This window comes from Schistocerca serialis, chromosome 2, assembly GCF_023864345.2.
Source record: "Schistocerca serialis cubense isolate TAMUIC-IGC-003099 chromosome 2, iqSchSeri2.2, whole genome shotgun sequence".
Lineage (NCBI taxonomy): Eukaryota > Metazoa > Arthropoda > Insecta > Orthoptera > Acrididae > Schistocerca > Schistocerca serialis.
In genome coordinates, this window is record NC_064639.1 from 353,315,149 (window position 1) to 353,327,126 (window position 11,978).

An 11,978-nucleotide genomic window follows, 5' to 3' on the forward strand; every position below is an offset into this window, starting at 1 on the left:
GGATGCCTCCTCACTTTTGAACTGTCTTAAAGTAAGATAACAGCGCAGAAAAGTTGTAAATATCAGGTTTATACTAGGTATCGCTTTATAAATTCGGTAACATAGGTGATTTTATTACGGTAGTCATCTTTCCGTGTGACGGTGGAAGATTAAAACTTCGTTAAAAGATATTGCCACAACGAGAGAACACCTGATTACCACTCCAACTCCTGAATCATATCTGTGATACTCTAGCTCTCCCTTCCACCTGGCCAGTGGCACATCATTGGTATCAAATTGATAGACTAATTGCTTAAATTAATCATGAGAATGACTTTGCATGGCAAGAAATTTTTGTTCCAGCAGTCCGATTACACTCGCAATGTAGCTCAAATTGGAATCATTCGAGGGAAGACAATGTTCTTTTCAAGGAACACTGTTTAGAACCTAACGTTTGGAGTTGACCGCAGAAGGATTCTACCACTGCCAATATAAATTTTGCATAAGGGCCACGAAGATAAGATATGAGAAATTAGTGCTTACAAGGAGACATGCAGGCAGTCTTTTTCCCTCACTCTATTTGCAAGTGGAAAAGGATAGGGAATGACTAGTAATGCTACAGTGTACTCTCCGCCATACACTATTATGGCTTGCGAAGTTAGTATATAGATGTAAATGTAAATTTAGTCTATATGTTAAGACATCATTCAATTCATTTTAGGTACACAAAACTCACGGGAGAATGTTGCCCCTTATTTATAGAGAAAACAAAAGCTGGAACTTCTGCTGCTGATTGTCTCTCAGTAAAAATCTTCAAATTATCTCCTAATTTTCTCATTGCAGTCATTTCACGAGATGAATGTGGGAGGATGTAAAATGTTTTCCCACAACACTTGGAAGAGGCAGTATATAGTTCAGCTTTCAACTTTCCTTTCATAAGAGTATTGCTTACCTGTCATGTTCTCATGAATCCTTCAGTCTTCGATATATGACATTTGAGTCCACATGATTTCTGCGAGTAAGAGATGTACCCCACCAAGTCACACACCCCTGCTAATTCTCTCAAAATCCCATAACTTTCCAACAGCATTGTTTCATTTCTGAGAAGACTGTCTAGTCCTCCACCTGTCACTGAGCAGTTAAAGGGCTATCACAATGATAAAAATATCATACTAATGTAAAGGAGGAAATTCACAACCATGAAGAGCATACGTGGACAGTGCAGAAAAATTCAGAAGCATAACACCTATAATTCATCGAGTTTGAATGACAGTCTATAGTATCACCGTCTACATGTCCCGATGTCCTTTATCATTTTCCTTTGATTACTATGTCAGACATATGACAGTGTAATGGTGTCAGAGACTTCACTGACGGCACTTTCTCTCTCTGTCCTCACTTGATTTTTATAACGTCCAATGGAGTAAAACCATGAACTATAAAAGCTTTGCTAGCGTCACTTGATAGAGAACTCGATAAGATATTACTGCGTCTCTTTCTTCCTACGTATCAAAAGCAAATACCATCTTCACGTTGACATTGAGCATATTAAACACAGCGGCCAGCGGTCAAATTCGCTTGCACAGACTTGTGTGAAATTTTGTCATTCATATTGTAGGCAAACTATATCCCACAGACTACCAATCACAAGAGAGGGTTCCTGTGTTATTCTTTCACAAGCAGTTTGATACATAGATTTTCTGCTGAAAAACATCCAAGCAGTATACGACTAGAGCTTTGTACACCACCAAACTTTTTGTTTTTCTACCATGACGTTCAGGTGTGTGTCAAGTGCTGAACTGGCATTAATGTGTTTCGATCCATCAGCTCTCACAGAAAGCTAGACATCGCAGGGTGTAAGTTGAGCTGCTCCCACAATAAAAATAATAGTTGAATGAAAAGGCAGAGGGTGGCATTTCATATTGATAAAAATGTGGAAGACAGCTCGATATAGCAGGCCGGTGTGGCTGAGCGGTTCTAGGCGCTACAGTCTGGAGCCGCGCGACCGCTACGGTCGCAGGTTCGAATCCTGCCTCGGGCATGGATGTGTGTGATGTCCTTAGATTAGTTACGTTTAAGTAGTTCTAAGTTCTAGGGGACTGATGACCTTAGCAGTTAAGTCCCATAGTGCTCAGAGCAATTTTTGAACAGCTCGATATAAGGAATTTGAAACAGTTTGTAGCATTGTGGAACCTTCCAAACAGCTATCTACTTGTAACGACCTCTACATTTAATCTCATCTTCCACTGTGAGAGGGTAGCAGATATCTTGGCGTTCTGTTTTTGAAGAGACCCAGAACATTGATTCATCATATTGGTGATACATATTGCAGCCAGGTATATGATGGCTATTTCGGTGCCCTAGGTGGTAATTATACTGACCCCCAAATCTTTGGACACTGCGTCTTTCATTTTTACGACTTACAGTGCATAACCACATGTGGAACAAGGGGGTATTCTGCAGGCTCCCACAGAACATGGATAGTATGCACCATCAGTTATCAATCCCACAATTGTAGGAATGGAATGATTTTCTTATACCCAGGTGAGTATGTAAGTGCCCTCATGCTTCCACATCTTTGTCAATTTTACGTACTTTCCATCAATTTCGTAATTTTACCAGATTTTTAATGTAATTTCAATGCATTATACTCAATTAATCAATGTCCAAACCAATGCTCTCGACGAGTTGCCACATCAACAAAACGTCTCACTGCATCGATCTCATGATGCTCTCAACCAGTGACATTGCAACATGGTTCTCAATTTCTATATCATTGTTAAACCACTCATTCCATTGCTTTACGAGGTCATATACATGTGGACCTGTTGTGAACTGTGTAACACTGTATACATCAGATGACACAGATACTGTTTCTTAGTGTAGGAAATAGCCATCAGCAGACTGTAGGTGTGAAAAGTACGTTCTGTAGCCGAAACACTTCTTTAAATTCGGTAAGATTTTATTACGATTTGTCTCTGCCCCTATGTGGATGGGACCCATAAAGTATTCTCATATTCACAGAATAAAGTTCGAGATTCAAAGATTTAGCACTCTTCACATTCTGCACTTAAGCATGCTATAATGTTAAAGCAGTGTGATTTCCGATATGTTAGTTGACTGTAGTGAAACGCCGTTAATACTCCAGTGCAGGAAATATATTTGCTACACATGACATACATTCACGCTGCAAGTCTTCTATCCCACTCAGTATAGTGAGAAAATTTAAGATGGTAAAACTATTACTTTCTACACTAAAGGAAAAAAACATAGATTCTTTGTAATCCATGCACTATAGAACTTTCAGAGGTATAAAACGCACACTGTTCACATCTGATTACAGTTCGGTAACTGAGCTATGCTCGCATCAGTGCTACGAAATGATTGTGAGCAATAGAAAATGCATGAAACAATCATATCTTATGAGGAAATAGACAACCGCATAGCAGCGGTGTTTGACATCTGAAATTACACGCCATGCTGCTTTAACTTCGTCTGTTCCACACATGACATCTGTCAAGAAAATGTATGTACAGGGATTGCAATACCTCACAAACCCCGGTCACAAACTTAGAATCACTGCAGTTATGAAACTGAAGACTCGATTTATGATGTGGCAGGGGAATGGATTACTTTGCATACATCTTTGTTCGTCTAGAGGATGGTGGTAAAATGGATCTTCCATCGGTATGGTAGACATAATTCATCACACTTGCGTTGTAAGTCCACTGCTGACTGCAGTATGGAGAAGTAGAGCTCCTCTAAGTCACACACAGAACGCGTATATGTATATGAGTCGAACACAGTTTATACCACACAACTGGCACACCCCGAGAGAACAACGGAAAAAAAATGGTTAAATGTGTGATGAATGACCTGCGGAACATCTCCCTCTTTCTAGAATGCATCAACGGTCTACCAATAAATCATGTCCCATTACAATCCCTCTCAACCGATTACTCCATCTACTTTCTCCTATCCTTTAACGCAGATCCATGTCAATTTAAAGGCAGATGATTCTCTTTTCCAGGAAAGCATCAAAGACAGCACCCAACTTGTTCTGACGATATATGTTAGCTGACACCGCATGGTTGCAACTGATATAGTGTACAGGGAAGCACATTGTATATACTATTCATTAGAATTTAAAACTCGTAAACAGTCTTGACAGGTTCATACGTACCATCCACTTTGTTGTTGTATATTGCAGCCCCAAGCTGATAATACAGTGCTCTTTAACCAAAGACACTTTATAAAAACCTATAAAATGGTTTCCGATATCTTTGGGGTCACATTTGGGCTTGTGATCCGATATATATAAATTCATTACTCTTCATTTGGTGGTCATCCACCACCTACTGCACTCCCCTGACTTAAGCCCTCGTAAGTTCAACTCGATTTCTAAACTGAAGGAAACACTTCACGGTATTCGCTTCAGAACTGTTACAAATTCGTCGGGCAATAGACCGCGCCGCTCGAACTGTCAACACAACTGGCACTGCTAAGAGTATCCTACGACTTCCACATTTCTGGCAACGGGTTATGCACAATGCTGGAGACTACTTTGAAGGTCAGTAAAACTTTGAAAAACGTATCTATTTTGTACGAGCTGTAAATAAATAGTTGCCACTATGAAAGTTCTACCCCTGGTATGTAAATATATAAATAGAGACACTTTAATAATCAATGGAGAACTATCGGAAATGCTAATAGGGGTCACCCTGTTAATGTAGCAACGTACCGCTATACTTCGAACAGACAAATAGACCCAATTTTCGAACACAGTTTTTAGAAGAATATTACTGTCTGTCAGTGTTCAAAAAAATGGTTCAAATGGCTCTGAGCACTATGGGACTTCACATCTGTGGTCATCAGTCCCCTAGAACTTAGAACTACTTAAACCTAACTAACCTAAGGAGATCACACACATCCATGCCCGAGGCAGGATTCGAACCTGCGACCGTAGCGGTCACGCGGTTCCAGACTGAAGCGCCAGAACCGCACGGCCACAGCGGCCGGCTGTCAGTGTTCGTACTTCTTCTCGATCATTCGTCAAATGAAATGTCTTTAAGAGTCCCTACAGCTCAGCTACAAATAATCGAACATATACAAAAATTGCTGACGCAAAACTTTAGTCATAAGGACACAGAACATGATTTTCAAAGTGCCAAATCGTACAAAGACGATCTCCCTTGTTTTGTAGCTTTGTAGGGAGAGCTTCGAATTTGGTAGCAAATGGATGAACATATTAAAAAGTCTCGAGCAGAGGCCTACAAAAGAGCAACGACGCTGCGAAACATTAGAGTCTCATTTCAGTTGCTGTGTTGCTTTCTTCTAACAATCAGCACTGCTGGAAGACGATACATCTGTACTGTGTCCCTTCTGACAGGAAGCTACAAATCCTGCCGCACCACTGAAATGATACTTCATAGGCACGCAGTTTCATTAGAAGTTTGTTGTGAGGAATGGTGTCAAAAGCCTTCTGGAAATCTAAAAATGTGGAATCAACTTGAGATCCCCTGCCAGTAGCACTCATTAGTTCATGAGAGTAAAGAGACAGTTGTGTTTCTCAAGAACGATGTGTCAATAGATCGTTTCCTTCGAAGTAGTTCATATTTTTGAACACAGAACATGTTCCAAAATCCTGCTGGAAAACGAAATCAGTGAGATGGGTTTGTAATTCATCGGATTACTTGTATTTCCTTTCTTGAATATTTACGTGACTTGTGCAACTTCCCAATCTGTAGGTACCGATCTTTCGTCGAGCGAGCGGTTGTATATGATTGTCAAGTATGGGGCTATTGTATCAGCATACTATGAAAGGTGCCTAACTGGTATACAATCTGGACCGTGACACTTACCTTTATTAAGTGATTTAGTCTGCTTCGCTACACCGCTGATATCTGCTTCTAAGTTACTTATGACGACAGCTGTTCTTGATTTGGAACTGGAACACTTACTTCGTCTTCTTCGGAGAAGGAATTTCGGGAACTTGTGTTTAGTAACTCCTCTTCATTGGCGCTGTCTTCGGTAACAATGCCATTTGGATGCACAGTCAAGTTGTGCTGACATGCCTTAAGATAATGTATTTGCTGTTGCACAGTGAATATTACGAGATGATGGATGGCAAAGCAATGGGATCCCCATTATCCATGACCGTCTTCACCTTCTTCACGGGGCTCTTTGAAGAACAAACTCTTTGTTCTAAAAGGCTGCGTCCTTCCTGTTTGGTAAAGTACGTTGACTACATCTTCCTAATACTGCTAATGGTGAAAATGCACTACAGCTGTACGTCGACCACCATGAGCCGTCATCATTCCAAAATTTAATTTTCTGTCGAGATGGACAGGGATGGCATAACTCCGTCCTTGGATATTTTATTTAAGTGCAAGCCAGAAAGCTGGCTTCGTCGTTCACTATATAGGAAATCTACGCCCACTGACCAGTACTGGAACGCAACGTTTTTCACCATCCTGAACACAAGAGAATGGTCTGGAACAGGGGAAAGATTATTTCTGACGTCGACCATTTCAGCATTTGGGACGTTCAGGGAAAATGCTTACAGCCAAGGAGTGACTGCAGAAGCTTCCAGGTGCCACCGAAGAAATTAGAATAAATTGCAAAAATTTTAACAGAGACCAGGAATACACACTTAATGGGGCATGGGGGCGGGGTATGGCTGTCGAGCAAAAACAAGGACGGCTGCTTGACGCTCGTAGGAAGGCAGGCAGGAGAGACAGTGGCAATTGTGCCACTGAACCCCCCCCCCCCCCCCCGCGCGACCTGACGTCATCCGGTCCTGCAGGGAGCCGGAGCTGCTATGAGCTGCCGAATCTGTCTTCTACGCATGCGTCACTTCGGTCCTCTCTGGAAGATTCCAGACTCTGTTATCGCAGTTATGTGAGCGAGACACCGTGCCAGCCCAGGTAGTCAGTGTTTTTAACTCAGGATGATGATGGCAGAGAGCGTTATCGGTAGCTCGAGTGTTTTATTTGAAGTGACGTGGCTTTTAAGCCGAGAAGATTTTATTGAAGCACGCCACCGTGAAAGACCCCGAGGGCACAACGCAGAATTCAGCCATCAGTCAGTGTGATAACCCACTTAACTACAATCACATAAACAACAGATAATCAAACCTAATCACGGTGTAAATATGATAGTTACAACAGAAATCATTCATTCATTTGGCGTATGTCAAAGAACAAACAACAAATTCTCACTGTTTCCCATTTCAAAGATCATTCGTCAACATTGGAACAGAAACAGGGTAATCACTCTTAATTTACATCAGAGTTCTCGCTGTAGCTGTATAGAGAACTCAGTTGGTAGATAGACTCAGAAGTGTCAAATAAATCTGAAATGGAATTGAGTTTATTGAAAAAAAGTAAGTCTGCTTCGACGGTACGGAAATAAAGGAGAAGAATACAGTAACAATAGGTACAAAATAACTGTGGATCACAATACGATCAAACTGCTAAGGGCAATGGTCAGAGGCTAAGTTCACAGAGAAAGCACTAGCGGTGGCTTCATTTGAAACTGAACACTGCGTGGAGCCTAGTTGGAAATGAGCACTTGCTGGACACTATGTTTGGCAGTGATCACTGACTGGATGCTTATTTGGGAACCGTTTGCCTGTGTCCGAGGATGATGCCTATTCTAGTTTAGTCTCAATAAGATAGCACTTACAGTTTGAGGCCGAAAGTAGGAACGTCCAATTTCGAATAACGTCGCTAATGATCGACACATTGTGCTGCTGCAGAAGCTAATTAGCCGGCGGGAGAAGAAACGACGATGACTTTTGAAAGTGGCTTTTGTCGCTAACGGTGGAATCTAGCAATCCTGTCTGATAGAACGACCAGTACGCATCGCCTGAAGCAGGAGAGACTCTCGAAGTTTGACTGCCTAGTACAATCCTGGCGGTGGCTTATATATCTACATCCACATCTACATCCATATTCCGCAAGCCACCTAACGGTGTGTGGCGGAGGGTACCTTGAGTACCTCTATCGGTTCTCCCTTCTATTCCAGTCTCGTATTGTTCGTGGAAAGAAGGATTGTCGGTATGCCTCTGTGTGGGCTCTAATCTCTCTGATTTTATCCTCATGGTCTCTTCTCGAGATATACGTAGGAGAGAGCAATATACTGCTTGACTCCTCGGTGAAGGTATCTTCTCGAAACTTCAACAAAAGCCCGTACCGAGCTACTGAGCGTCTCTCCTGCAGAGTCTTAAACTGGAGTTAATCTATCATCTCCGTAACGCTTTTGCGATTACTAAATGATCCTGTAACGAAGCGCGCTGCTCTCCGTTGGATCTTCTTTATCTCTTTTATCAACCCTATCTGGTATGGATCCCACACTGCTGAGCAGTATTCAAGCAGTGGGCGAACCAGCGTACTGTAAACTACTTCCTTTGTTTTCGGATTTCATTTCCTTAGGATTCTTCCAATGAATCTCAGTCTGGCATCTGCTTTACCGACGATCAACTTTATATGATCATTCATAGCTGCCTGAGGCGGAATACCGTGGGAAATCTTTTCTTGTCACGTGGCGCTCGTAAGTGAGTAGGTTCGGTGCTGGCGGCGCTCTCTGAAGGCGGCGTCTGTGCCTCCTGCTGGCCGTTCTTTTGACGGCTTAGTGTCGCACTTGCGATGATAGAGCTGCCCGAAAGTTTGCCGGTCTAATAGGAAAGAAGCTCCGACGTGGTTCATCATAGCTGCTCAGGGGTAGCAAGGAGAAGGAGGAAACTCCTAGTAGCGGGGAGGAGAGGTGTAAGGCGTGTGCAGCAGCTAGCGTCACGCAAGTCTGCCTTGTAGGAAATAGGGCAGTTGGTACCTCTGCCACACGACTTGGTGCTCTCAGCACAAAAGCACCAGGTTACTGCGTTGTGTGAGCGAAGCTTGCCTGCACTGCAGAGTACCTCTTTTACTACATCTCTCATTATATTAATCAGAAGTGTAATTAGGCTTATTTGTTGCTTGTGCCAGTAATTGTTATTTTTAATTGTTAATATAATCTTAATACAACTAATTATTAACATAATGTGCATGTAACTGTAATGTATCTGATGATGGCAGCACGTTGCTGAAATGCGTCGTGTTAATTAAATATTAGTAAAATGCGACTGAGTGAGCAGACATTATTTCATAAATTTAGAATATAGTTGTAGTCCTGAAAATATTCCATATAACACGAAAAAAGTTAAGTCCCTGACTCAGCTTCCATACTGCTGCTTAACCGCTCTGGAAAGCTTTTTCAGGCCTGTCCGTAACTCTGCAAGAAAAAATATATGACGCGAGGGGAAGCAGAATTTGATGTGTGACGGACTGGGATTCGATCACAGAGCAGTTGTAGCAAAATAAACAGAGCGCTTTTAGGGTATGTGGTGTTGGACGCACTGTGCCAGGTTCCTTTTTAGGAAGGATTTTGAAGGACATGACTACATGGTTAGTTGACGGCGGCTTGTCGAAAGCCAAAGCATTGCGCATTTACTTTGGATTCCTACTTTACGCTTATAGCCAAAGTCAAGAGTTCACAGAAAACACATGAGTTTACAGGATGGAGTTCAGGGTGAAAGGGTAAGGCAGATAAAGAAATAGCTTTTCCTTTGCGGATATAGCCGTTTCTTTATATATGCGGCTTCGTGGAGCAGTGAGACAAAGATTGTTCCCTTGTGTCATTGTTGTCTTATTCCAGCGTTCGATAGCGGGTGACGGCCGGTCTTGTGCGGCCTTTCAGAGTGTAGTCGCGTGCAGGGAAATGTATCACCTGTACTTAAATGCAATTGGAGCTAATGACTGCAAGAAACATCATGGCATGCCTGCAAGATGTTCAGTGAGAATAGGGACAATAAATAGGAATATATCCATCCAAAGGTAAGGTAAACTTGATACAACCAGTTTACAGACGAAAGGAGCATAACACATAAAACACAAGAATTTCGATAGTGATCTTCATAATCCAATAATAGACAAGTTAAAAGTTTCTGCCCCATAGAGACTTCACAAAATGGCTGGCCAACATTATATAGGTCGGCATAAAAGTACCGGACGTAAATAAAATAAAAAATATATCATCAGAAGAATTATGATAGAAAATCATAGACCATCTATGGCCAAAAATAATGGAAACTTCTTAAAAGGACTTTAATTATTAGCTACTGCTTGTATGTCCATTTCCATGGCAATTGGAATAACTAGACATTTTAACGAAGAAAATAGTCACTTTGTCAACAAGGTCACAGACTGCATGCATAAAACACATCTTAAAGAAAAACTGTCAATAAGTGATCAGTATTAACATTGCAACGCAGGAAGTGGCGTTAGTTAACATAATTGCGTCATTCGATTCACAACATCTACAGTCAGAAAAACTGCCTAGAAACACTCATAAAGGTGAAACTTCTTGACAGATTAAAACTGTGTGCCCGACCGAGACTCGAACTCGGGACCTTTGCCTTTCGCGGGCAAGTGCTCTACCATCTGAGCTACCGAAGCACGACTCACGCCCGGTCCTCACAGCTTTACTTCTGCCAGTATCTCGTCTCCTACCTTCCAAACTTGCCCGCGAAAGGCAAAGGTCCCGAGTTCGAGTCTCGGTCGGGCACACAGTTTTAATCTGCCAGGAAGTTTCATATCAGCGCACACTCCGCTGCAGAGTGAAAATCTCATTCTGGACTCATAAAGGTGTTCGATCTGCGAGGATGTTCAGATACGTGATGCGTAAGTCAACTTATGTAATAGAATAGACATTCGGGACATTCGACTTTTATTTATATCGTCACCAAGCGAGGTAATAGAGGAAAATATACACAAAATTCTCAAACCAATACCTCATATAATCTCTCATAAAAAACACTGTCATTGCGAGAATTGAGTTCCAGTACTATTTCCCAATGGCTCTTTAAAATATTCTTCGTTAATTCTCGTATGGTTTGCATTACCGATGAGAGATTTGTCACACGTCTGTGGAACACCAGGCAATTGTTTCACACTTACATCAACGACAGAACATTCTCGTCTTTGCAGAATTTCGGCATCTAAATTCAGAATTGTTGTATTCAGTACAAAGTAAGACTTCTCATGACAGTCAAACGGTGTGTGGCATTGGAACCTACAGCTACTGCAGTTTTATGTTTCTTCACCATAACCAAGCATGAAGAACACATATGTAGCTTTAAAATATAAGATAAGATTTTAATGAGGTACCAACAAGAAAAAATGTTTCTCAACTATATAAGCACATAAGCAAACCGAGTACTAAAATAATGAAAGAAATGAAAGCAGCAGATACAGAGATGGTGTCTGGGAAACTTCGTCCTTCTTCTTAAGCTCTTAACCAGTTGTTTAACGGATTATCTGCACTTTGCATTGTACTCCCCATTCAACAATAAGACCCAACTTCACAATGTTAGCGAAGACAGGGTTCACGTTATAGTTGTATCTCACTGATCTGTTGAAGACGACAGCGGAAAGGTAGGAAAAATAAGAAATGGTGTTAGTGAGCGTGCATAAGACGGAGTGCTCTATTACTCTATTATTACTGGTCTGTGGAGGTACTTTCAACTACTTTGCAACTGATTCGTGAAAGCGAAATCACATGAGATAGAAAATAAAGTGTGAAAGTGTACAGGATCGAATGTGATGCTGGAAAGAATGAAAATAAAAAAAAACACATACAACTTAGATATGCCGTGGCCGTCAATCAACATACTCAACAGCAGGAGCTCCTGGAGGCTGATAGTAAATCTCTTTCAAAAAACCATCCTAAAACATAAGTTTCTCATTGGATTTCTCGCCTGAAGATACACAGTGTGTATCATAAGTAACGGCGTAAACACCCACAGTTGAAAGTACACGATACTAGAAGCAAAAATGTCTGACAGGACATGGGCTGTAAAATGCGTACAAATATTTTAGGAGATTTTAGAACTTCTTCATATTCGATAGTGTGAAATAAGTCTCTTCTACAGCAAGACCTTTACTTTCCATATTTTTGGAGGT